The sequence below is a fragment of the Chaetodon trifascialis genome, chromosome 15, assembly GCF_039877785.1.
Source record: "Chaetodon trifascialis isolate fChaTrf1 chromosome 15, fChaTrf1.hap1, whole genome shotgun sequence".
Lineage (NCBI taxonomy): Eukaryota > Metazoa > Chordata > Actinopteri > Chaetodontiformes > Chaetodontidae > Chaetodon > Chaetodon trifascialis.
This window is the reverse complement of record NC_092070.1, coordinates 23,683,404-23,709,886: the sequence shown is the minus strand read 5'-3', so window position 1 is coordinate 23,709,886 and position 26,483 is coordinate 23,683,404. Positions and strand designations below refer to the sequence as shown.

Below are 26,483 nucleotides of genomic sequence, written 5' to 3'. Positions count from 1 at the left end.
TCACCGTTTGCTCTTTAAACTGATTAACAGGAACTTTGTTTGGCCGAATGAAATATTAAAACACAATAAAAAAAAACTGATCAGATGCGCAGCTGAGTCCTCTAAAAGCTTTTTTAATTGATCTTCTTCTACACTCAGGTGTTGAATATTCCTCAGAGTTACTCATCAATATTCGACAGCCATGAGATCACAAGAGCCTTCGGCACGATTTCATCTTCATTCGATCATTTTGTCTTTGCTGTTAGTTTTAGAACAATAATAAATGTTTGTAAAATTAATTTGTCCTGTTTTTTAATTTGTCTGTGCTTCCTCTACATTCAGCGGTGAAATAATAATAATAATAATAATAATAATAATAATAATAATAATAATAATAATAATAATAATAACATCCCTCTCTCTAGTTTAATTCAATAAAACAAGGACTGAGGTTCTTTTTTTTTTTTTTTTTAGATTTTATTGAAATTAAAGCAACATGCATCCACAATGCAATTCATCCTTTAAAGCCACTTTGTGCTCAGTTTGTCATCTGAGGTTTTTAACAAAGACGCTCAGCTTGTGGTGAAGTTGGCGAATCAGTCGAAACAAAAAGCAACAAAGTGAAAGAGGCTTAACGATGACGATCACGTGACTGAAGCGTCCAATGAAAAGATGCCGACTTCACACAGAAACACCACGTTTCCATCATGTTTTCCTTCTTTGAGCTTTGACTGGGGCTCTTCTTCTGCAGAGAACTGGGTTCATCTCAATGCAACAACTCCTTTTATTCACTTCGCAGCAGAGTTTAGATGCACAGTTTAATCTTCTGCAAATTTAGTGTAATCTTTGGCAGGTGGTGGCTGCCTCCAACTGCTCTCTGCGGGGGAGTTTCTGGAATTTCCCCTTGCGGGATGAATAAAGGAATATTGAATTGAATTGAATTGAATTGAATTGAATTGAATTGAATTGAATTGAATTGAATTGAATTGAATTGAATTGAATTGTTACATTATGGCTTTAAATGAAGACATAAACACATTTCCAGTGAAGAGTATGTTGAACACTGTCTCATCTTCAGAGACTCGGCAGATCTGATCATCTCCTCTGCAGCCTCGGTCTACTCTCCGCTGTCTTTGGCCTGGTGGAGAGAAAACGAGGAAGACTTTAATGGTCATCATCAGTGTTAGCAAGACGCAGCGTGTTGGAAGAAGCCGACCGACTCACCTTCCCCATGTCACGACTCTTGACCTTCATCTTATTGACCTGCGACTCCGCGATGTCGGCTCGCTCTTCGGCCTCCTCCAGCTCGTGCTGCACCTTCCTCAGCTTCATCAGGTGGGCGTTGGCCTGCTCCTCCTGTCGGGCACAGAGGAACCGATCGGTAAAAACCTGCAGATGTGGAGTTAAACGACGTTTCGCTCGGGGTGGAGGGAGTCACTCACGGCTTCTTCTGCCTGCCTCTTGTACACTTTGACCTTCAGCTGGAATTTATCCGCCAGCTCCTGCAGCCTCATCATGTTTTTCTTGTCCTCCTCAGACTGACGATCAATAACAAGACAAACACGTAACACCAGTGACAGAATGCAAACAAGCACATTTACTCAAGTACTGCACTTCAGTACAAATGTGAGGTACTTGTACCTATTTATGCAGCTTTAAACCTCCACTACAGCTTTAGTTACTGGTTACTTTCCAGGTTACAGTTTTTCATCCCCTTCCTGGCCAGTGAAAACCACGTATCTCCAGATGTTTGTGATAAACTGAAGGATGAAGCGTTCCTCACATCTTCTTCGTACCTGATAGGTGAGCTCCTTAATCCTGCGCTCAAGCTTGCGAACGCCTTTGACAGAGTCTGATCCGTGTCTCTGTTCGGCCTCCAGCTCATTCTCCAGCTCCCGCACCTGCACAGAGAGATAGAGCTCACAAAAGCTCTTTAACGGACTGAATAAATGAAAGTGGTCAGCCTCTCCTGTGAGATTAATGGCCTGCATGCAGTTTTAGAGCAGTGTTAGCAAATTTGTACACGATTAAACTCCTTCAAGTGGTCTTTGTCCTGAAATAAATGGTTCAATAAAGCAGACAAACACACAAAAAGATTAATGAGTCCAGCAGGATTTATTTACTGGAGACAGAACTTTACCCTTGCTTCCAGTTTCTGGAGCTGCTTCTTTCCTCCCTTCATGGCCAGGTTCTCGGCCTCGTCCAGACGCTGCTGCAGGTCTTTCACCGTCACCTCCAGGTTCTTCTTCATCCTCTCCAGGTGAGCGCTGGTGTCCTGCTCTTTCTTCAGCTCCTCAGCCATCATGGCGGCCTGAAAGGTGTGGTTAAGTCATGACTAGATGGCTGTTTATGAAGCTGAGAATTTAACAAAATCCAGACGCTTACATCAGTGATGGCCTTCTTGGCTTTCTCCTCAGCGTTCCTGGCTGCTTGAACGCTGTCGTCCATCTCGCCCTGAATGTGAGACAGATCAGCCTCCAGCTTCTTCCGACTGTTGAGCAGACTGGTATTCTGGAGGAAAAGTTAGTATCTGATGACATCTGAAATATGACCTCAGCTGGAGAAACTCTCTTATTTTGTCACAAACACACAGGAAGTCTTCTAACAATAGTGGTGATGCATGAAATGCAGGTAGATTTGCACCTGTGAGTGGAGCAGCTGCACTCTCTCGCTGGCGTCCAGCAGCTCCTGCTCCGCCAGCTTGCGGCTCCTCTCGGTTTGCTCCAGAGTCACTCTGATCTCCTCCATTTCAGCCTGCATGAGGTTGCTTCTGCGCTCAGTCATGGCGACCTGCTCCTTCATGTCCTCGCTGTTTCTCAGAGCGTCATCCAGGTGAATCTGAACTTCCTGTTTGGTGGAATGAAAATACTCCATGTTTGAAAGGTGACACTGAACTCACTGTCACTGTAAGTGCTGCTGACATTGAGTAAAAGAAGCCTTACCCTTGTCCAAGTTCAATAGAAACTGATTATTATAGCACAGAAAATGAATATTTTCATGTTTTTTCTAATGGTATATGTAGGCATTCTCCAAAAAATGTCAATTTATCATCTTTATCTACATAAATATCTACATTTATATTCATGAAATGTATATTTTGTCCACCTTTATTCATATTTAAGGTTTCTCTACTTATATTTTGGCTCCATATCTTCATATTGAGCTCATTTACTGTATTTCTAACTTCAGATCGTGTGTAATATCCCTATCAGCACTGAAATCCTTGATATGAGATGATCAGAGCTGCAAATAATTCACTGCTTTGTCATATCAGCGTGTTCAGATTTTCATTGGCTATTCAAAGAGTCAGTCATGTTCAAAACTGGTTGTGATTGGCTTGTTCTGCTCAACCAAGACTGCTTTTGGCTTCGATGGTTGCTAGGATTCATATGGCAGCTTGTGATTGGTCAATTGGTCAACCTGAGACTCCACAGAGGAAGTGCCGTCTGTGTATGTTTCCGGAAAGTGTAACAGGGAAAACACAGAGAAGACGAGCACATTGTCTGGAGAAAACTTCTTTCTGTGTATTATTATCATGTTTTGGATGAAGTATTTGTACTGCAGTGGATCATCTGGACCTTTGTGGATGCGACCAAACCATTTTCATCAGAGTTTTATTGATCTGTGGCTCACAGAGAGACGTCAGCGGTGAGTTACCTCAACTTTAAAAATGTTTCTTTTTGTCTGCTGTTGGCGTTTGTTGTGATTGTATCTTGAAAAGGTTTGCATCCTCACGCAGATCGTAGCTGTCGAACGGTGGATAATATGAGTGTAAACAGAGTGTATGTGTCAGTGGAAAGCATCAACCCTCAGGCGGGCCATTGGAACGTTAGGGCTAAGCTAACACCCTCAGTCTTCACACGCTCCTCTTCCTCACCTTCAGCTGGACCTGAACGTTCCTCAGCTGTTTCTGGGACTCGGCGGCCTGCCTGTTGGCGTGGCTCAGCTGGATCTCCATCTCGTTGAGGTCCCCCTCCATCTTTTTCTTCACCCTCAGGGCGTCGTTCCTGCTCCGGACCTCAGCGTCTAAATTACTCTGCATGGTGTCGACGATTCGTTGGCCGTTCCTCTTCAGCTGCTCGATCTCTTCGTCCTTCTCGGCGATCTTCTTGTCCACCTCAGACTTCACCTGGTTCAGCTCCAGCTGGACTCGCAGGATCTTGGATTCGCCGTGCTCCAGGGAGGCCTGAGCACAGGAGTGAGATGAGGCCACGTTGAGCAGAGATGTTAAAACAAATGATGTTTGTTCTTCTCACCTCCGCCTCCTCCAGAGCGCTCTGCGCCTCCAGCTTCTCCTGCTCAGTCTGTTTCTTTGACTTCTCCAGCTCATGGATGCTTTTTCTCGTCTCCCCCAGCTGCTCGGTCAGATCCATTATTTCCTCTGGAAAAGGAAACGTGTCTGTCATTGCTTTGCATTCAAAACACTGGCTGTGCATTAGCGGCAAAGGAGGGCGCAAACGTACGTTGCAGGTTTTTATTTTCCCGTTTGAGCGTCTCCAGCTGTTCCAGACATTCTTCGAAGGCGTTCTTCATCTTGAAGTTCTCCGTACCCAAACAGCGCACCTCCTTTATGGCTGACTCCACCTCTGCCTGACTTTCCTCGTGTTTCTGCTTCCACTCGGCCAAAACCTACAGGGACCGATGAAAAAGAAAAGGCCGACGTGATCAACAGAGGTGAAATTAATGCTCCTTTAAGTTAGCAGGAATTTGATTTGTGGTGTCCATGTGGTTCTTGGGACCCTGTTCATTTTTCAGACCTTTATTTAACCACATTTAGGTTGCAAAAGCAGACAAAACAATACAGAATCAGGCAATGGATGGAAAAATGTTTTTAAAAAAGATGATAATAGTCAAATACGGCTAAAACAGAGACAATAAAATGTGTGTAAAAAGCCAGGGAAACATGTTTTTTCTGTTCTGTCAAAGTTTTGCTGGAGATTTTTGGGCAGGAGCAGCAGTGAAGCATCATGTCCCTTCTAGGATGCAGGTCAGTTACAGTAAAATGGATCGGGCTCAGACTTTGTGGTACTGCATGCTTCATTTGCTCTGAGATGTTCACTCTGCACCTTGCTGGTTTATGGTTTGGCTGCAGAGTTTTACAGGAGGCGTCGAGGGTGAAAACCACCTGGTTGGTTTGATGAATACATGCCTGCTAACCTCTGCCAAAGTGCAGCACACAGTGGAAAGCGTTTGCTCCAAACTGAGGTTAAATGAGCCTATTTTAGCAAAATAAAACGTTATATTTAATACCATTGTATTTGGGGGAAAATGGAGTCGCCAGCTGCCCTTCACTATGAATACTCCATTACTCCAAACACTTGAATCAGTCACTTTCACCTTCATTTACACGACATTTTAGGAAGTCTCAAGATTCAAACCTTATCAAAATTTCTCTGCTTCTTGTCCAAAGCAGCAGCAGCAGCATTTGACCTCTCAACGTCCATCATTAAGTCCTCCACCTCTCCTTGCAGCCGCTGTTTGGTCTTCTCAAGGGAGGAACACTTGGAGTTAACGGCCTCCACGGCTTCCTCTGCATCCTGCAGGCGCAGAGCCAGCTTCTTCCTGCAGGAGAGCAGACATGTGAGGCCTCGGGAGATCATCCCGCTTTGAAGTTTTGTGGGGATTTCTCTTACTTTGCCTCCTCGAGCTCTTCGGTGCGTTGGATGGCATCGGTCTCGTATTTGGTTCTCCACTGAGCCACCTCGCTGTTGGCCTTGGAGAGGCAGCGGTGCAGCTCGGCTTTGGCCTCCTGCTCCTCCTCGTACTGCTCTCTGAGCAGCTCACAGTCGTGTCGAGCTGACTGCAAACCGTGAGCCAGAGCATTTTTTGCCTGCAAAGAAATTACAGCATAAACACTTAATCTGCACACTGAGACTTTAAAAGACTGGCTGTGCTCGTCTCTTCTGTTCAGACTTTACCTTAACCTCCTCCTCATGAAGCCTTTTCAGCTCCTCAATCTGCTGAATGAAGGCTTGTTTTCCTCGAGTCAGCTGTGACATTAAGGATTCTTTTTCTTCAAGCTGGCGAGACATTTCAGCTGCACGATAAGTGGAAATAAGTAAGAGCGGCCTCGTCTGTGAGTGGATGTGACTGCTGGCTGTTCGGATACGATCAAATCTTTCTCACCGTTTTCAGTCTGCAGCCGAGCTTTCTGACTCGAGAGGTCATTTATGAGCCTCTGGTTCTCCTCCTCTTTGGTTTTCACCTCACTCAGTTGATCTTCGAGTGAACGGCACATTTTCTCTAAATTAATCTTGAAATTTGAAAGACAAAAGATGCACTTATTATGTCTTTACATGGAACTCAATGTAAGAACTGTGAATTTGATAACCAACCTTTGCTTTGGCCACGGTTTCCATATTGCTTGCTAGGTCGTCCACCTCCAGCCTGAGCTCGCTCTTCTCCTTCTCCAGTTTCTGCCTGACCCTCTGGATGTTGTCCAGCTGCTCTCCCAGTTCAGCCACGCTGTCTGCGTGTTTCTTGCGCAGAGCAGCAGCCGTGGCCTCGTGCTGCAGCGAACACTCCTCCAGCTCCCTGCGGAGTTTCAGGAACTCGGCTTCGCGCTTCTTGTTCATCTCGGCCTGAGCAGCGGTGGCTCCTCCGGCCTCCTCCAGCCTCTCGCTGATCTCCTCCAGCTCCCTGGACAGATCGGACCTCTGCTTCTCCACTTTGGCTCGAGCCGAGCGCTCGGCCTCGATTTCCTCCTCCAGCTCCTCGATGCGAGCCTGCAGATGAGAGATGATGTAAGTGCGCCCACTGAATTCTGGTTCATGATATCACCTCAAACTCAAGCCAATGATTGAGTTCTTCACCTGCAGCTCTTTGATTTTCTTCTGTAGCTGAGCACCAAGAGCTTGTTCATCTTCCATCTTCGTCTGCAGCTGCGACAACTCAAAGTCTTTCCTGTAAAGTGAAGCTGTTTCTTTTAAATCCATCACAAACTAATGATGCAGAACTACTTTTCATTTTGAAGCATTCAGACCTGCTGCTGCTTCCAGTGTGCTGGCTCTGTTTTTGATTGAACTTTATTGGCATTGTCAAACAGGACAAGACAGACCTGATAAACCAACGCACTGACTGTAGAATTTCCTGAATAAGTTAGAAAATGTAAAATTCCCACAGGTTGTTCCTCTCATGAAGGCTCAGTCGTGATGGATTTCACTGAGCTGTGAAAGCTAGCTGATGGATTTTTGAAGGTAGCATCTTTCCAGAGACGACTTACTTCTTCAGCTTTTCGTCCAGCTGCTGCTTCTCATTCTCCAGATCCATTATGGACTCCTGAGCCAGTTTCAGGTCGCCCTCCAGCTTCCTCCTGGCTCTCTCCAGATCCATACGGACCTTCTTCTCTTGTTCCAGTGAACCTTCCAGCTGAAATCACACACACACTGTCATTACATCTTACAGATGCATTACAGATGCATCGCGTTCAGCCTCTGCTGTGGCTACGCTCACCTCGTCCACCTGCTGTTCCAGCTTGGTTTTGGCTTTGGTCAGAGAGTTTATTTTGTCCTCCTCTGACTGCAGGTCGTCCAGCGTTTGCTGATGAGCCTCCTGCAGGGCTTTCTTCTCCTTCGACAGTTTGGTGATGTTTTCATCCTGGCTCATGATTTCTTCAGTCAGGTTTTTCACCTAAAGTCAGCATGAAGAACTGATAATTCCTCCTTAAAAATGATGATACAGCACTAGCAAGCAGAACAACGCGCAGGACGTTACCTTGTTTTCGACAGCATGTTTCTCCTTCTCCACTTTGGCCAAGGTGAGCTCCAAGTCGTCGATGTCCCTCTTCAGTTCAGAGCACTCGTCTTCAAGCTTTCTCTTCTTGGCGGTCAGCTCAGCGTTCACCTCCTCCTCGTCTTCCAGTCTCTCTGTCACCTCCTTCAGCTTGGCTTCCAGCTGGATCTTGCTTTTGATGAGGCCTTCACATCTCTCCTCTGCATCCAGGAGGTTGTCTGCCTCCTGATATCAAGTTTGTGCACCATTATAAAGAGCTGCAGACATCAATGATCATCACAAACTGACTGCATGACCGTCTACAAACTCTGTGGTCGAACTTACTGTCTGCACTTGGAGGAGGAGATCGTTCTTCTCTTGCACAATGGAAACCATTTTCTCTTCAAGCTCCCGCCGCCGGTTTTCTGATTTGGCCAGATCGTCTTTGAGTTTTGTGAAATCCACCTTCATTTGGGCCATTTCCTTCTCGGCTTCAGCGCTCTTCAGGAGAGGTTTCAGCTTAAAATACAGCTTCATCCATGGCCAGTGTTTCACGTTCATGAAGGAGCGGAAGTTATACTGGATGGTGTAGATTGCCTCCCTGTTGAAGGAAAACAGGTAAATTTACTCTGCAAGTTTCTGCTTTGCTTTCAGAAAAAACGAAATAATTTACATTGAAATGAATGAATGTATTCTATTAAGAAATTATGAACCAGGCATCATGTGATTACTTTCTGGCCATCATCTTCTGGTACTCCAGCCGGACGAGGTAAGCTCGGCACAGAGCCTGAGTCGACGTCACAACCTGAGCTAACCGCTCGTCCCTCATTTCCTCCAGAGCTCCCAGCAGACCAGCTTTAAAAAACACCTGAAGTCAATCAAAGGTCATTAGTTTTCTGTGCAGCTCATTTGCTCTTAGTATCTCTGTCATTTAGCGCCGTCACAAATGCAAACCTTAGTGTGTCCAAACTTGTACTGAGTGTGATCCACGTCGATGGAGCCCAGCAGCTTCTCTGCAGCTTTTTTGTTATCCATAAACTGTCCCTCTGGAACGGCGCTGGGATTCAGAATCCTGTATCTGTAGGAGGAATAACAGGTCTGAGGACGGGAGCAAACACTGAATATTTAAATCTAAAACTTCATTTACCTCTGCTTGAAGTCCCCGTAGAGGATTCTGCTTGGAAATCCTTTCCTGCAGATCCGGATGCCCTCCAGCACGCCGTTGCAGCGCAGTTGGTGGATAACCAGCTGGTTTTCCATGACACCTGTGATGAAGGTAAATATTCGTTTTATGCCTGTGGTTTTAAAGAATATGTGTCATAATAAAAGAATCATCAGAAGTACCTGGTGTTTTGGTCTCATTGGGTATCAAGCACCGCACAAAGTGAGGATGAGTGGTTCTCAGGTTGGTCATGAGCTTCCCAAGATTCTCCTGTAAGAACATTTACAGGTGAAATTAGATTTTTTTCCATTTCTCAACTTCAGACAGGACAGAAAAAGAAATCCAACGTTCAGAGCATGCATATATGAAACTTTCATCTCTCATCTCTCTCTCACATTGGACCTTTCTCCATTCATTTAACCGTTTATACAGCCATGAAGTGTGTAACTGTCACTGGGTGAAGCCTGCTGACGGGTGATTTCATGACTTTCCCCAAGCGAAAAGTTGACATTTGCTAAGTCATCATGTTAGCATGAGGTTGCTAGCATTTAGCTTAAGTACAGACTTACTGGGCTGTCAGCTTGGCTGTAGACTTTAAGTCATAGTTTCAGAAAGGTCTGACATCAGTGTATAAAATATTTTATCAAAAAAAGTCTTGAGCAGCTTCAGTTAGCATCTTACCCTGAACAGCGCTGACACCGTTTGGAAAGACGCTCCCTTCTTCTTCGATCCTTTTTTGGCGCCTCCTGCAGCTGCCTCTGCATTAATACATTAATGTTTAAAACTAACGAACAGCTGCAGTAATATCTCACTTTGATCATTTTCACTTTGCATCTACAACATTTCTCCACATGCATGAACTGTGATCATCACTCGACTTGCAATCCTTCCACAAACCGACCCTGTCCGTATGTTTATTTTTCTGTATTTCCACAATCAGGCAGAACAAATTCATAGAGATACTTACAGGTTAAATGAAATGAAGATGGCTGTACCTGAACTCAGGTAAAGCAATATAAAGTGATCTAACTAATATATGGGTTTAAAGCAAAAGTATCCGGCAATATTCAGGAAACCCCACAATGCTTGAGAACCAGAACTTGCCTTCGGATCCAGAGAAGCTCGCGTACAACATGGCCAGTATTTTGACTGAGGACTTCTGGTAAAGCTGCACCACAGACTCGTTCAGAGGGTCTTTGTTCTTCTCCAGCCAGCCGCTGATGTTGTAGTCCACCGTGCCGGCGTAGTGCATCAGAGTGAAGTGAGCCTCAGGTTTGCCTTTGACTGTTTTGGGCTTCAGGAAGCAGTTGTTCTTTCCCAGGTGTTGGTCGTACAACTTGTTCTTGAAAGAAGTGTCTGATGACTTTGGGAACATGCACTCTTCTTCAAGGATGGAGAAGATCCCCATTGGCTGGGAAATAAACGCTCCTTGTTAATAGCATTATTGCAGATGCAGCACTTAATTCCATGCAGGCTGACATCTTAAATTAAACTGTACCTTTTCAATGAGCTCAATGCAAGCTGCTAAGTCCATGCCAAAGTCGATGAACTCCCAGTCAATCCCTTCCTTCTTGTATTCCTCTTGCTCCAGCACAAACATGTGATGGTTGAAAAACTGCTGCAGCTTCTCGTTGGTGAAGTTAATGCAGAGTTGCTCCATGCTGTTGTACTAAAGACAAATCACAAAGATAATATTTGAGTAAACCTACATCAGGCAGTGAACCTCCGGGCAGAAAATGCAATCGAACACCCACATCAAAGATTTCAAAGCCGGCGATGTCGAGAACGCCAATGAAATGTTGCCTGGATTGTTTTGTATCCAGCTGCTGGTTGATGCGTACGACCATCCAAAGAAACATCTTCTCATAGACGGATTTAGCAAGGGCACCGATAGAGTTGTACACCTGGAAAGAGGCAAAGTTAGAGAGAGTTTCTAATTCATATCTTCATGCAAGATAAACAGATGATTTGAGGGGAACGAAGGAGGATGCCATCCCCCTTGTTTACCTGTTTACTTGCATCCCCTAGCAGCAGAGAGAGTGCAGGGGCAGAGGGGGGGTTTAGTTGAATAGCTTAGTCATGGATTTGTAATGTAATTCATCTTACATCTACAATATTCTCTAAACTGTATACTATAAATGTTCAATTCTGCACTATATTGAAGCCTGAATACTGTAGAGGAGCGAGAGGATCATAGAGGCACACTGCGCCTGAACAAAATATTTAAGGGGAGGCAATAAAAAGTTTCAGTCAGGTAGAAAATCTGGCTTTACCTGCTGCACGTTCTGTCCTTTGGTCACATACTCATTTCCAACCTTTACTCTGGGATAGCAGAGGCTCTTCAGCAGATCAGCGGAGTTCAGGCCCATCAGATATGCTGCTTTATCAGCTTCTGCAACACCACAACAAACAGAACACCACGTGTGTCTTCTTCCTCGGCTTTGCTGATGCGTATTGATTCGGATGGATGATCCTCACCCTCGGTGCCGTCGGGCTCCGCCTGCTCCTCCCGCTGCTTCTGCTTGAACTTCATGTTCCCATAATGCATCACAGCGCCAGTCATCTTGTAGGTGGACGCTTTCTCTTCAGCGGTAAAACCCAGAATATCGAAGGCTTCCTGTGTCGTAAAATGGACAAAGTCAGGTCTGAAACGGCAGAGAAGTCGAGCTTTGTGTGCTTTAATTGAGTCGACTCACATCTGTGGCCATCAACTCCTCGGCGTCATTTATGCTTTTGACGCTGATTTCCCCTTGACTGATGAAGGCAAAGTCGTAGGGGTTGGTGGTGATGAGAAGCAGATCTGAGGGGAAAGAAATCGAGCTAAAAGTTCTATGAATGAATCAGAGTAAAAGTGAGAAAGATTCATTAATCACATTACCAATCAGCTCAGGCTTCTTGTTGCAAGTAAGCTGATAAAAAATATGGTAACTCCTCTCAGCCGACAGCTGAAAGGTCACTCTTGATTTCTCCAGCAGATCTTTGAGGAGGAAACAGCAGATTTAACTTTACTTGACAGAAACGTCATTTCTCTGACAGCATTCTGGATGAAATTTGTGTAAACTTACACGTTTCAATGTCTGCAGATGCCAGTTTACCAGATGTGCCAAAGTGTATTCGAATGAATTTGCCCTGTTGAACAGAGCAAATAACATTAAAGCATCTGTGTTTGACAAATTCTTGGTGAATGAAATCAGAATGAAGTCCCTCAGGCCGACTCACAAAGCGAGAGGAGTTGTCATTCCTCATAGTCTTGGCGTTCCCGAAAGCTTCCAGCAGAGGGTTGGCCTGGATGATTTGATCCTCCAGGGTCCCCTGTTGAAAAGCCAACATGCAAATCTGAGATCCAGAACAGGAAGTGACTCTGCACAGCCAATCAGAAGTCGTCGCCAGCTCACCTTCATTTTACTATTTGTCTCCTTCTTCTTGTCTGTCGGCACCGCGATTGTCGCGAAATACTGAATGACACGTTTAGTGTTGACCGTCTTTCCTGCGCCGGATTCTCCACTTCAGTAAAAAACAGACATATTGAGCTTTTTGACTGTTTCATCTGTCAGTAACCAAACAGCAGACTCTCAGATAAACTTACGTGATGAGGATAGACTGGTTTTCCCGATCTGAGGACATAAAAGAAGACACATGTGAACAAAAGAAACTGAACGATGCAGCTGCATTGATTTTCTGACGTACCAGTGAGCATGAACTGGTAGGCGTTATCAGACAGGGCGAAGATGTGAGGAGGAACCTCCATCCTCTTCTTCCCTCTGTAGGCCCGGACCACCTCTGGGTTGTAGACCGGCAGCCATTTGTAGGGATTCACGGTGACACAGAACAGCCCAGAGTAGGTCTGCAGGAGAAGAAACCAGTTTGCACCTGAATGAACATTAGAAATACAGATTTTTGACGTCTTCTCTGAGCTTCCAGATGGTCCTGAACTGATAAATCCAGTTTACTGCATTTACAAAAAGGCTTGAATCACGACTTTAATAAATGTTCAGCAAGCGTCAATATAAAGTAGTCAATAAATCAAAAAATGATAATAATCAAATAAATAATTCGTCAGTGTTGACAGCGACTCCTCAGGGAACAAAGTGTCTCCTTTTCAGCAGCAGGTTGAAAATAATATTCAGTACAAACAGTGTTTTCATGCACATTACAAAGATTTTCATCTTTAATTTTGTTTGTCAGAGATTTACATTTTCAATTCTTAAGTGTCAAAGCCAAATTATGAACTTAATGTAACTTTTGTGAACTTGAGTGGGTTTAAACAGCCAAATGCAAGTAAGCATAGTCTCAAGTGAATGTCAAATTCAGCAGACAGGATTCCTTAAAATGAAGCTCAGATGAATTTAAATTATTTCGTTTTTAAGATTTTCTTTCAATGAAGTTCAGGCTTCAGGCCTCTTCTGTCTGATTGCCGTCATAATCGCTCAAAGACTCACGTAGATCATCCACGCCGCGTATCGTTCCTTCAGGTTGAACAGCACCGCGGGCTCGTGAAGGTGCGTCATCATCACCATGTCCTCGATCTTATCAAACTTTGGTGGGTTCATGGGAAACACCTGGTCCTCCCTGACGGTTAAAGTCTGCGAAACAGGAGCATAAATCTCTGCACAACACATTATGGTGCTTGAAGTTTAAAGTAATGAGAGCAGGTTTTTACTGAAGTGGATTTCCAAAAGCTGCACATTCGCAGCCTTAATGACCTTTAAAAACACAGTGTGAATAAAATATGACTCTGGTGGAAAGCGAGGCAGCATCGCAGCTTCAGGGGAGACTAAATGTCTCTGTTGAGAGCCAGACTCATAAAATTCTGCAGATTCTTTATTTCAGGTTTTGCAGACAGACGCCCTGAAGCTGCATGAAATCCTTCCACACCAGCCTGCAATGTAAAGTGCTGCTCAGGCCGCATGCCCTGTGTTCAGCCATGAAAGGTCAGGTCATCAGCGGCCTGTGACCCTGCAGTCCACCCACCCGCTCGTCCACGGTCTTGACGGTGACTTTGCCGTCCGCCTTGTCCTGGATTTCAGCCTTGGCGTACAGCTCTTTATCATCGCTGACGAAGCACGCCGTCTTGCCGTCAAACGGGCGAGACTGAGCCTCCGTCCTCTCCCTCTCAGACTTGCGGAGGAACTGGGCAGCTGGCCCGAAGATTGCCATTTCCCCATCTGTGCTCATTTTCTCCTAAAAGACAAAAAAAAAATGCCACCATCAGCATATTTTAAATTATTTCATGCAGCAGATAATGCTTGAAATTGAATCCAGAGCCCATTATACTCACCCTCTTACTGCACCGCTGTGTTTACCAGGAAGTTCAGGAATTTAACTGGACTAAAGTTTGAGAGTTTTTACAAAGATGCAGAGAAAAATCCTGCCGTTAGACACCAACGGACTGTGGACTCAACCCTCTCAATTACACCGCGACAACAGACATTGTCCAGGCACCGTCCCTTTTTATACCTCACCGTCGTCCTTGGTGTGAAACCTCCGTCCTTCACATGGACATGCGGTGGTAGAGTTACACAAAGCTGTTGCTCGTTGTGGATGAGGATGGATCATGGATTAAGCACAAGATGCAGTGAGGTTAAATATAGAGTACAGAGACACCACAGAGTGTCACATCTGAGTGAATCCAGGTGTAAAATTCAGAATAAGGAAAATGTGTGACGGATAATAACAACAAGAATAATATAACAGCAGTGGTACCAAAGCCCCATAAGGTGCTTTACCAGGAAAGAAAAAACACACAATATATACACAAAAACAAACCAAATAAATCAAGTTGAGCACCTTCCAGCAACAGGGGAATTCAAAGAGCTTTACATGTGAGACACAAGGCAATGAGACAAGGAAGAAAATTAACACAATATAAATAAAAGATTTAAAAAAATGAGCTGAAATAGAATAAAACAGCAGCTACAGTGTGAATATGAATACATTTATCCAATAATTCAAAGGCGAAAACATGGTTATGTGTCCATTAAAAACAATGCACTGAGCCGCACTGAATGTTAGTCATTTAGCAGCAATAATCGTAGTTTTCAAAAAATAAAAGTCAAAAAGACAAACATAAGAAAAACTGCTGCACTTTCAGCTTGAAATGACACAAAAGAATCTGTAAAGTGAAGCAATTAGGCAAAATTTTATAACATGTACAGGAATTAACTACATGTATTTTTGCAAAAAACATCCATATTTTCATATATTCCTTAGAGTAAATCACATTTTACTCTGTTTTGGTCCCGTTTTCTTTCATTGCAGCTTCACTTTGCAAACCTCTGCTCTAATTTCCAACCCAAATCCTGCAAATTAAAAAGATCAACATGTCTGTTAGCAGAGCTGACATGAAGCTACAGGTTATTTATATGATCTGTAAGATCTCGTCCACGTTCAGACTGAACAGTCCCTTTGTTTAACCAACATGTTTTGAGGGTCTTACGGCTGCAGGCTGAGGTGATTAGTGCCCGGACGCGAACAGGCAGACAACCTTTAAAAGTGGATTTGAAGAGGATTGATTATATTCCTTTTAGAGGATTATTGCAGGCAGCTGGTGCGGAAATAAAGGCCGTCAAAGCCTGAGTGGGATACAATGTTTTAACAATGAGACTGTGGCAGCGGTCCAAAGCAAACAGTCCAGCGTGAGAGGTGCATTGTTATTCATGTGCGAGGTCGTCCGTGATCCTCGGCGACGGTGGATGCTTCAGTCAGTTGTTTCTGGCCGCCGTTTCAAGCGCAGCTCGCGTTGGAGGTTATCGAGTCGCGTGGCTGTAATGTCATAGCAAGGTGAGGTAAGGCAGAGGATTTGAACATCAGCCTCTGAGTGGCTTTGCTAGCAGGTTTAGGTTTCACAGCTGATATCAGCTGGACCGCAAACATTTCTTCCATCAGAGCGCCATTTTGAACTCGGCTCCATCACCTCGTCTTTCCTTCCAAAACGCTTCCAAAATCACAAGACGCCAGTGAACAACAAAATCTTTCAAACCATTTCTCCAGGACCACACAGAACTCCATCAGGTGCCACAACGAGGACTTTTATTCAGGGGAAAGGTTTAGGTTACAGGAAAGGATTGAGGTCCTGAGTCGGTTTTCTTACATTTTTTTAACAAAAACACTAAATTTTAAAAGCCAGATGCTAACCGCTCTGTGAGGCTGTATTTGAGCATATGATGCTACAACATCATGCTAACATGCTCACAGTGACGCTGCTAGCATGGTGATGTTCAACAGGTTTGCCATGGTCACCATCTTAGCTTACTGTGTTAACATGCTAACAGTTGCTAATTAGCTCTAAACACAGAGTATTTCTGAGCCTGATGGGAGTGTCATTACTTTTGTTGATGAAAAATCGCTAAAATTATTACGATTAATTCTGAGAGAAACATGAATGCACGAGTTTCATGGCCATCCAATAGCTGTTGAGACATTTGGCTCAAAAAAGCAAATGTCAACCTCACGGTGGCGCTAGCAGGTGGACACGCACAAAGGGCGAAGCGAGGGGTGTTCGGTTGCGGCCTCACCACTAGGTGGCACTAAATCCCGCAAGCGGGACCTTTAAGTGTGAATATACAGCACAGCAAAGTTATTGTTACTGAGCCTTTATTATTGTTGCTGGGCAGATAATTAACTGCAACACAAAGACCTAAACACTCTGAATTGTTCTGCTTTTCAGTGTCAGCATCTACATGAAGTGTTGTGTTTGCACATTTTCTCCATACACCGGAGAGGAAGTGACCTTTGACCCTCATCAATCACTGCAAGTGCTGCACGTTCACCTATTGACTGTGCACAGAGAGTCTCAAAGACGCTTGAGGGTGACATACTAATGATGATCGCTGCCGTGCTGCTGCTCTGACACCCCCAGGGGGCGTCAGTGGGAAGCAGAGCAGGTAGAACTGAAACATCCAAATCCTGGCCGTCATGTTGAAGTCACACTGTTTGTCAGCATGAGGTGGAGTCGTGAACTCTTGTATGTGCTCGTCGTCCCTCGTCTCGTCTGCAGACAGCTCCTCTGTGTCTTGAAGATGTAGAAGTCATTAATTTTAGATCTCTTGCAGGATTTTGGCTTCCGCTGAGACATCCAGCTGCTTTTGATCCAAACTGAACAGTACGGGCAGCGTGACAAAAATAACTTCGTTCTTCCCTTTTTTCTCTATTATTTTTAACAAAGCACTTTGTGCGGCGCTGACAGAATGAGGGGGAGAAACATACAGACAATGTTTTTGATTCAATTATTGATCCTGATTCTGTGTGAAAATAATGCAAAAACAAGCCGAAACAGAGCGAGTGATAAACGAGGAACTCCTCCCGTCCTGTCAGCCTTCAACTGCCCCTCACAGATAAGACGGACGACGTACTTAATAATGACTTAACTGTGCGACTTGTGACCTGTCCTGTTCTTGGTTTGTAGCCAAATGAAAACGAATTAGAAGAAATCTAAAAACACTTAGTCTCCTTGGATCTTCGTCTCAGCAGCTGCTTTCCGGTCCAGCTCAGTCGACATGAGACCAAATGTTTGTTTGAGGTGAGACGATGAAATAAGATCCAGGAAGTCCAGCTTGAGTAACAGATTAATGCAATTAAAGGCTTCTCAGATGGCTCCACAGTTTGTGACGGGACGGGATTTTACTTCTCTGGAAAGTTAGCGGTCGTGAGGTAAACAGTAGAAATACTGCGTTCACATTAGGACGTCTGGTTCAGCTTGTCCTGCTGGGACATTAACAAGTAAATAAGAGGACGACTGTCTGTCCAAAGCACAGCCTGAGTGAACTCAGTGTCTTTGGAGGCCCCAGAAAAAACACAAATACTAAATAATGAAATAAACACAATAACAAATGCACTGTGATAAATAATCAAAGTGTGAATTATTAGTATTGGCATGAAAAACTGGGTTATGTCTTCATGTTTCTGGGTGCTGTGCTGATGGAGCTTTGAGGAGTGACAGCTGGAGGTCTGAGCTGCGCCACAAAACAAAAGAAGAAGAAGCAGCGATGCTAAAAATAGCAGCAGTCAGTGTTACCGTGATCGCCATCGCCACCGTGCTGGAATCTCTAATGTCGCCTTATAATAATGATGATAATGATAAAGTTTTACTGATGAAAATCTAGGATTTAATGGTCGAATAACAGCGAATACATTTGGTGAGTGTGGGTGCGTTTGCAAATTGAAACTCCAGTTTGTGTCTTAAAAGAAACAAATTCTTGAAATGTTAACAAGTTTTGAGATTTGGGGGTTAAATATCAATAAATTTGGGATGCGGCCATATTAAAATGATAGATACACCAACAAATGTAAGAATTATTAGGATTTATAACTAACTGAGATGCTATATTAAAATAAGGCACTTGGGCCTTATACCAAAAAACTCATTTATAAAAAGTATGTTTTCAGATTGACATCTGAAAAAAGGGTTTTTTCAACCAAATTTTCTTATTTCCAAGTGATTTAATTCCCATAAATTGTATTAATGAGAAATTTTGGAATCATGAAAAAATACATTTTTGAGGTGCCAAAATAAAATTTGGGCCCTTTTCATTAAATTGTAAATGATGAATTTGGGGACTTTGGGGGCTCTCAAAGCTTTAATAATGTGTTTTCATAAGATAAGATAAGATAAGATAAGATAAGATAAGATAAGATAAGATAATCCTTTATTAAGGGAAAGTTCAGGTGCCACAGCAGCAGCACGAGTACAAAAATAAGTGAAGAAGAAGAGAAAACTTAAGAAATAGAAAACAATTGAGCTCCAAATTAAAATGAGATTTTTTTAATTTTTGCTCTTTCCATCAGAATCTTCTTTGTTTATCAGCTCCTTTTTTCATTTCTGACTGACTTTAAATGCCATAAACTGTCACTGACTGCACATCTGCACACAGCAAAGTGACCTGGACCTCTCAGATCCTGCTCCTGGTCCCAGAGGGCCCAGCCTGGTCCGGCCCGGCTCGGCTCGGCTCTGCAGCGTATTCACAAGTGGCCTCATTCTCCAGAGAGAGACAGAGCTCATCTGTTTGAAGTGACTGCGAGCAGACTGACACTCACTGTGTGCAGAGTCAATTCCATTTAACGTAAGAAGAACAAGCCGGCGAGACAGACAAGTCCTTGTTGTGTCCCCGTCCATCGCAGCTCTGTCTGACAGTGTCCTCTTTTGTGTTTCTGACACAGAGTGAGAACCACTGGACATTTATGCTCAACAAAGACTCATAGAAAATGTCCTAAGAAGCATGTCTCTCTGTCAGCCCTTTTATTTTTTAACAAATGGAAAAAAATGGCTCTTAGCTTGAAAGATATTCAGTGTCTCCATTTCCTCTGAGTCCTGAGCTGTGGCCCCGCAGGCTCTGGATCATTCTGGACAGTAATGAGACCCAATAATCTCTTCTGTCTCTTCATTCAGACTCCAGTGGCTGGTTGACTGACACATCTGCAGCTCTGCAGCGCAGCAGCATGGTGAGAGCGCCGTTTAATTGCTTTACGTGTTACTTAAACAAGTGTGGCAGTGGCTTGTTTACTGTAGAGAGCTTTTAAAAAGTTATCTAAGCTTGTGATGTGTGCATGTTAAATCTGTCGTTCACTCCATGAAAAAGTCTTTTATCTGAGGCAGAAATAAATTCTGGTGTGTGGTGAGATATGAATCTCTGAAACGGGGGTTTGTGCTGCAGAAAATACACATTTAGACTGCTGAGATCTGGGAGGAAGTATTTGTTTTTGATGCTTTTTTAAGTTTTAGCCGTTCTTGCAGACTCACTGGAACTTTTCAACAGACATTCATTGTCCCCAGACGATGAATCCTGATGACTTTGGTGACTTTTCCTCAAGTGCCACCATGAGGCTAACGTGTGATTTGGACTTAAGTGTCTCAGCTGTTGGCTGGAGTGTCCAGCTGATGTTCATGTTCCACTCAGGATGAGCTGTAATAACTCTGGTGATCCCTTAAAGTGTCGTCTGGCCGCCATCATGTCATAATTTCACTTTGTCCAATACTTAAACGACATTCCCGTCAGCCTCAGCTGCACAGATTATCAATTACGCTAACACGCTAAACTCAGTAAACAAGCTAAATATTATATCTGCTTAACATCGGCATGTTAGCATGCTAGCTTAGCAGCGTTAGCCTAGGTGCAGCCTCACAGAGCTGCTAGCATGGCTTTAGCCTCCTTTTCTAATTAAGTTTCCACTGGATTGACTTTTTCATTTCCCCCTTTTCCCTGAAACGTTGCATCTTCTCTCAAACACTGAGCCCATCGAAGTCTTCCAAACATTTGGTTTTAAGATGCGTCTCTGCTGTCAGTACAGTCTCTCCTCATTTACATCCTCACTGAAGCTCTGCCTCCCTCGGAGGAACAAAGCCGACCTGGCAGTAGGCTGAGTAATGCGCTGCTGTGGATGTTTATTTGGCCTCACAGCGAATAAAGGCCTCATTGCTTCCTCCGTGACCTTGACTTTAGTATTTTTATCTGCGTCCTCTGTGGCTGTACGTCCCTCTTTAAGGCCCCAGCTTGTGTTTTTGTAATGATTGCTGTTGTTTGAAACTCTGAGCAGCCGCCTCTGGGAACAGAAACAAACCACTTTTGGTGTCAACGTCTTAAGTGACACATACAGAAGCTTTTCCTTTTTGATCATTGAAGATTGCTCGTACGGAGCAGCCAGATTCCAAAATAGATTTATGATAATGAAAAACTGCGATGAGATGTCCTATTTTTTAGCTCATGTTTCCCTTGTCATCGCTTCTCGACAGTAAAAAACTACCTTTTTTCTTCCTCTTGTGTAAAATCGACCCCAGAAAACCGTTAGAAATGGTGTAACTCTGTGAATAAGGCACAGAAATGGAGGAAAAAGCACAAAAATGTAAACAGCAGCTCTTCTCCTGCAGCACCATAAGAAGGCTGAGGTTCATTAATCTCATTTTCCAGGTGGAAAAGGATCTCAACGCCTTCATTCTTTCCCTGTCAGCCCTCATGAAGAAGCTCCGTGAAGCAGCGAGAGGCATCCTCCCTTCTGCAGGAGGCTGACACAGCCTGTCTTCTCAGTTTCCTCCTGCTCAGAGAGGGCCGAGCTAACATGAGTGGAGTGGAGATCCTGCTTTTAGGGTTACGCCGAGAGCGGCACCCCAGAGGATTGTGGGATTTGGCAGGGATATCTTACAGATCTGTGTTTTCACATAAAAGCTCGGACAGCAGTCGGCCGCTCTTCTCTTTGCGCGCCAGAGAAAGTGTGAAATGATGATAAAAGTTGGTGTTTAAACCTTTTGATCATTCAGCAACAGTGCAGGGAGTCTTTATGGATGAATTTAGAGTTTTCAGATTTCTCCCTGACTCCTTCAGGTGACATTAACGTGAAACTCTTCTGCTTCAGTTTATGTCCAATGGCGTACGACTGATACAGGAAGGAGTTAAAGTGCAGTGTGAAATGCTTTTTGAAGGCCTGAAGAGTGTTTCAGCTGCTGAATGAAGGTTAATTCTTCGTCCAGTCTGCACATTTGTGTCCAGGTATGATGTGGAGCATTAAGAACAATTGGCTGACCTGTCGGTAAATGGGTCGTTGGTAACTGTCCGGAGAGGATGTCACTTATCTTTTCTGTGCAGCAAACGTCTCCTCGGCGTGAATTCAGCCGCTGAAATACTGCAGCAGGCCGAACGCGGCCGAAGCTATCTGCTGCTCTCACAGAAAGAGATAGGAGAGATCCGATGAGTCCCTTTAATGTTACACATCAGTCGGCCTCATCCACCCACTCTGCCCTGCTGCCCGTGCGAGCAAAAAGAACATGATACGACTCCTTTATCATTCCGCTAATAATCTCCCCATTTATATATCTGTCTGATGGCGTTCGCCCACCTCGCCTCAGATGTCTGATTGCAGCACACCGTCCTGAAGTTCAGCGGCCTTCTGTCAGATTCAGCTGACAGTTCAGAGCGGCCATGCACCGCTGCGCCTGAAAATGAACAGCCAGCGATCCCTGCAGATTAAAAAACGACTTTTTTCCCTTATAAAGCACACAGCAGTCATTTCTGGCCCCGTATACAGAGAGCAGGCGGTATATAATGGTCTGTGGTGGAGGCTCCTGGGGACGGCTGATAAGGTGGAGTGAGCATTTATCATTATTTATCCATTTAGCGCATCATATTTCACCATATGAAAACCACCATTATTTAGCAGCTGAGAGCTGCTGAAAAGCAAAATGGGAATTTGATGATAATAACTTCACTTGTTGGAGGCTCCTACATTCACAGTCACTGTATGTGCAAAGTGGAGGAAAGCTGTTATTCTACCTAAACTTTAATGAAGCAGCAGCATCACATTAGGGACTTTTTTATTCATTGCTGCCTCAGTGAGGATGAATTAAACGATCCATTTTCACCGCTCTCAGGAGCCTCCAGTTAATGCCCACATTATACCAGAATACAGGACTTACTTCTTCATTTATGGACACAGCTGCATGTTAAATATTCAGATCCTTCACTGAAGGTACTAATACTGCAGTGTGATAACACTCTGTTACAAGTGAAATCCTGCAGTGAAAATGTTATTGAAGTGAAAGTATGCACACAATAAACTCAGAAGCTCTGTGGGTCATTTCTGAGATGTTTAACAGAAGGAAATGTGCTTGATTTACATCAATGATGAGGTGATTGTTTGTTTATGACAGAAGCCAGCGGCCGTGAGCTCTGCTGCACCCGGGGAGGAGACTGACACCCGACCTCTTCCCCCAGGATGGAGGAGCTACACCTCACCCGAGGGACTGAGGTACTACGTCAACAGCTGCAGCAAAGGTGAGAGCCACACCTGAAAACATGAAGCATGGAGGCTGTGTTGTCCTGTCAGACTCAGACTGAAGTATTCTTCTGTATAATCTGTAAATACTGTAAGCCTGTCAGACATACATGCATTTGTAATTTCTAGCAAATTTCATTGAGAAATATTTGTATATTGGTGCAAATTTAACCTCCACGAGCATCCAAAATACTTTGTTTCCTGCTGTACAAGGACACTGATCAATGCTGTTCACAGAAAATGAAACGAATTCCTGCAGAACTAACGATGTTCCCATCATGCTCAGCTGCTCTTTGTGTTTAGTGCTAATTAGGAAATGTTAACATGCTAACAGACGACACAGATGGTAAACATTAAACCTGCTAAGCATTAGCGTGTTAGCATTGTTTCATGAGCACACAGTAACACAGATCTCGTCGCCTTGTTTTAAAAAAATAGTCTCTCATGAAAGTTTTAGCTTCATGCAAATGAAAACCGACCTGCAGGAGCTTCAGCCAACAGCTTCAAACTCCCCGGGGCATCACTGTTTATGTGCTGTCTCAGTTAAATGTAGATGCTGTTAGATCCTGCAGTGGGAAATGAGCTGACCTCGCTTGTTTGCTATGAGGGAGTTGTGATCCAAAGCTGAACCTTCGTTCAACCAAACATGCCACGTCTGCCTGCTCTGCTGCCGCTCTTTGAGACATGTTTGCAGGATGAAAACTCCAAGCTGTTGATGGCGTGAACTGAGCTGAGCATCGCCTCCTCGCTGCATTAACACTGTGAACCATGAGGCCTCATTATCATTCCTCCCCATCATCGCGCCTCAGCGGTCCATTCATGTGAACACAGGCCTGCAGATTCGATCCACTTTAATCTGATTATCTTAAACGTGAGCGCAAAGTATCTCAGCCAGTGAGATCCGTGGATCCAGAGGAGGAGGACGGATATCTGTGGTATTTGTCTTCTGCTTCCTAACCAGACACTGACGAGTTAAATTAACACAGAGGCCGGGAGGCAGGTGACCTTTCACAAACATCTGCTTTGGTGTGTGCGTTTTACACCTCGTTTGTGAAGGAGTCCAGGGACAGGCTCCCACGGGACGGACGAGGCGGCATCAACAACAACTCTGGCACTGATTTCACTGTGGCAGCACACACACCCAAAAGCTATTTTTACATTCAGCAGCCATATGGTGCAGCCGTCACTTTTTATTTTGTTTCCGTGTGTTGTTGTTTGAGTGAGGAGCTTCAAAAAAGGCTCAGAGAGATGCCAGTGTGAGTTACAGTGTTTATTAGAAAGCTGCTTGTTGTTTTTAGTCTGTGTCACTTAATGGAGGAGGTGCACAAACGAGGATCAGCTGAAATCCTTCCACTTAATCCCCCTAGAGTTGCAAATATGACAGTGGGATTTGGAACGATGAGAGAGATTTACGAGGAGGAACCGAGGCTTAAAAGATGTGATTGTGTATGATGATGTTTTATAGTTTGGCAGCAATAAGTAGCAGTTGATGTGATAGACAGAAGAAACAGGAGTGAGCTTTACAAACCAATCTGCCCACTGTACAAAGTTTTCTGAGGAACTATAGCTTCGAAAAGTGCCCCGAAAACACCTCAAAAATATGTTTACTTTAAAATGACAGAGAGGAAAAGTTTTTGCAGAGCAACAACAAACTGTAAACCATGCTTTAATTACTGCTGCTCATTATATTCCAGCATGAGTCAATACAGCTTTTCCAAGCTTGAACTGGTCCAGAATGCGTCCAATCTCAGCATCCCTGCATTGATTACCTGTTTGCTTCTCAGAACAAGTAGTTCTTAGGTCACGGCTAAATACTGGATGTGTTTTTCCCACATTCGAAACATCCATTCATTTCAGTGCAGTTTGAAAATCAATGTGCAATAACTTATAAGTTCCTCGAGCCACAGAATCGATCACAGCTAATGTAATGTGTCTCAGTGATGCAGAAGTAAGCCTGTCATCGTGTGTTTACTTTGACCTTAAATGAAGTGGAGTTCCTCAGGGCTCTATTCTCGGGCCTCCTCTGTTTTGTTCTGCATGCTCCCTCAGATTATAACAAGAAATAAAATGCCTAACCAGAGTTATGCAGACTTCACACAGATTTCTATAACCATGTTTGCTGGATGACAGTGGTCCCATACAAGCAGTGAGCAGGTGCATTCAGAAATCAATGATTGGATGGAATACAAAAAGAGTGCTTTAGAAAAATTTGTCCACACTTTCATCCTCAGGATGGTTGAATACTGTATCCATCCATCATCCATTCAGAGACAGACTTGTGTCTATGAAACTTGGCATTAGTGTGAAGAGGTGTATTTAAGATGAAGCAAAAAACCAGGAAATTAAAGCAAGATTTGAATCGTGTATATTTCACCTACACAAGATTAATGCAGTTATATTACAGTAACACAAGTCCATGATTCTTCAATTTCAGCTTTCCATGCACACACGTGGACGTTTTTGCTTTGAGATCATCGCTTTGAGCACCGCCAAAACATTTGTGCTAATAAATGCGCCCGTATTTGATGAGGTGGCTTGTCATAGAGGAAAACAATTCAGCCCCAGCTGTCACAGCGTAAAGGGCTTCCTGCTCTGCTAAGTGAAATGATTTACGATCACTAGTGATGGCCGACTAAAATACATGAGGGGAGATGGAAATTATCCTTTCACTCTTCAGGAAATAAAGTTAAGTTGCCCTCGCCTGAAGTTCTGACACAACAAGGTTAAATCTCCATAATCAGAAAATATAACATCAGAAATAAACTGCAGAAAAATCTCCTCCTGCTTCATTTTAACTGGCTAACATACTCACTACTGAACACATACTGTAGGCTCGTCTGGTTTTTGGTTTTTGCCCATGAGAAAAACACAGTTGCCTAATAAATACTGAATTGTACATGATCAAATGTGGATAATAAATACAACATTTTACACAGTAGCAGAGAGTGAAACCTGACTCAGGTCAGTTTACATGTCGTACAGCGTGTACTTTAACAGCCAGAGGGCTGCACCTTCTAGTGTTAACATGCCAAAGTTGTCAGTTTTGGTGTGCAAATGACATTAATTATCGAAAGTGTGTGTGAAGTTAATGCAGAGAAACATGAATATGCAGATTTTGCTGTGAAGGAGTTGATGTTCTGTGAAATCACGCCACGTTTTCTTCTCCTTCCTCTTCCTTCCTGTTGTTGCATGTTCCAGAAACAACATGGCGACGTCCCTCCTCGTCAGCTGAGGCCCCACAGAGACCGCTGGCACGACACAGCTCATCACCATATGGTAAAACTGAGTCTTCCCGGCCATCCATTTCTAAACATGTAGAATACAGAGCGAGAGCAGTGAAAGCAGAGCTGAAGGTTTAGAGGCGACAAAGATTAAGAGCTGATAGTAGCTCTCTGTATTCATTGGCTAAATTGCTCTTTCCATGAAGATTGTTTCCGTTCAGAGCTGCAGGTCATGATTTAATTTTTCAACATTCATCCTGTCAGACAGATGAAGCCTTTTGGCAATCACTCATCAGCAGTATTAATCTGCTTATTATCCCAAGAGCAGATTCCTTCAGCTGAGGACTTTAACTGACACAATAAGCAATCGCAGTACACTTCCAAGAGACTTAGTCACATTTTCCCAAAAGGTTTTAAAAAACCTTTGACAAATCCCTTGTAATGCATTTCTCTGCTGTGTCCTCCATCATCATCATGAACCTCACTTAGCGCGACTGGAGGAAATCCTGGTTTTCTTAATGACTGGCTTGTTGTGCTTCATGGCTGCCAGCGTCCTCGCTGACGGCGTCTTAGCACATAGCAGATGGTTTTCTTCCTTCTGCTGGCATGTGGCCTGAACACACTTAGAGGAAGAAAACGAGCGGGGAGGCTTT

At 43.9% G+C, this 26,483-nt stretch overlaps 1 pseudogene; it reads right to left on the bottom strand.

The window, feature by feature from the left end:
* Positions 1 to 452: 452 nt before the first annotated feature.
* LOC139342934 (myosin-4-like) lies at positions 453 to 14,393 on the bottom strand (annotated as a pseudogene).
* Positions 14,394 to 26,483: the final 12,090 nt, after the last annotated feature.